Source organism: Enoplosus armatus, chromosome 9, assembly GCF_043641665.1.
Source record: "Enoplosus armatus isolate fEnoArm2 chromosome 9, fEnoArm2.hap1, whole genome shotgun sequence".
Lineage (NCBI taxonomy): Eukaryota > Metazoa > Chordata > Actinopteri > Centrarchiformes > Enoplosidae > Enoplosus > Enoplosus armatus.
The window spans coordinates 1,138,743-1,140,285 of record NC_092188.1 but is presented as its reverse complement, the minus strand read 5'-3'; positions in this window follow the sequence as shown (position 1 = coordinate 1,140,285).

The following is a 1,543-nucleotide window of genomic DNA, read 5'->3' as shown; positions in this document are numbered from 1 at the left end:
TCCAAACCTTCTCGAAAAACACCTGTTGGCTCTGAGTAACACGTCTTCTTCACTTCACCTGGCTCGCTGTGTGTGTGTGTGTGTGTGTGTGTGTGTGTGTGTGTGTGTAGGGAGAAGCTGCCTAAGCCCCGCCCACAGAGAAACACAGACAGCGAGAGGACAGCGCGACCAGAAATGACGTGTCTCAGCAGGTAGTTTCAGTTCTATCAGGTTAGGTGCTGCGCCTGCGTCCTATAATGGGAGGAAACCCTGCTGGTCATTCTGGCACCATGTTGGTGACATTATTCTTATCAAACACACGGAAATGATTACGGCTGTTTGTCTTCCCTGTGCTGTTTGTCCCTTTCCCTCTTCCGTCCTCTCTAGCTCTGCCCAGGTGTGTTACACCTTAATTCCTCAATGAGGTGCAAATGGCCTTTGTGCTTTTGGGCGTTCTGATAGATAGATAGACATAAAACAGAACGGCAGCAAATCATCACATTGGAGAAGCTGAAAGCAGAGTGTGTTTGGCCCTGTTGCTATATAAATGGCTCAAATGATGTGTGAACAGCCGTGTTTCTGTCCTGTTTATAGTAGAAGGTTCAGAGGAAGGGTCCAGAAGGATTGCAGGGAGGCGCTGAGTGGATGTTAGCATACATGCTAACACGCTGCCAACGGACCAACAGGCTGCTGTGGAGGCCGTTCATCAGAGTGAAAGAGCAACTGAGAGGATGCTGCTCTCGACAAACAGGTTATTGTGAGGAGGGAGGGAGGGTCTCTTTAACTCCACCACCTTCACACTGCTCAGACACACATCTGTCCTCCTCCTCCTCCTCCTCTTTGGCAGGTACACAACAAGAGCAAACACACCCCGCTCTGCCCAGCGCTCAGTCTCAGGATTAACGCTAGGTTTTTTATGTGATTCATATCCTGAACACCGCCTCAGATCCTGGTTGTGGTCTTATTATTCCAGATAAGCAGCTTATAGGTGTCTTTGTGTCCCACTCATCAGGAATAAACAGCATGTCAGCATGGCAACAGAGCCGGCCCTCACCAATAAAACCTACAATTACCTGCTGGATACTGAACTCAGCGTACGGCTCAGTCATAAAGATAAAAGCAATATCATAATCATCATCTGGAGCATTTTCACCATCATAACCACGCAGCTTATTACACTACCAACGTCTGTCAATGGCTTTGACCTCCATGCTGGTGTTGAGTGGTTAATTTGTTTTAACCATTCATTATTTAGTATATAAGATGTGAAAAACGATTTCAAATGCTCCTTAAGTTATCACAAAGTGTCTGTATACAGAACAACAATAAACATATTGACTTTGATATAATAAGAGAAAAGTTCACATTGTCAACAAATGTTGGAGTTTTTACTTCATAAACAAATAAGTGATTATTACACTTTAATAGATCCATTTTCTGTTGACTGACTCTTTGTTTCAGCACCACAAATATCATCACTCAAAGTGTTTCAAACTCTTTTGGTCGTCATTTTAGAAAATGTGTTTTACAGCAACAGGTTGGTCCAAACTAAAACTGTGCATAA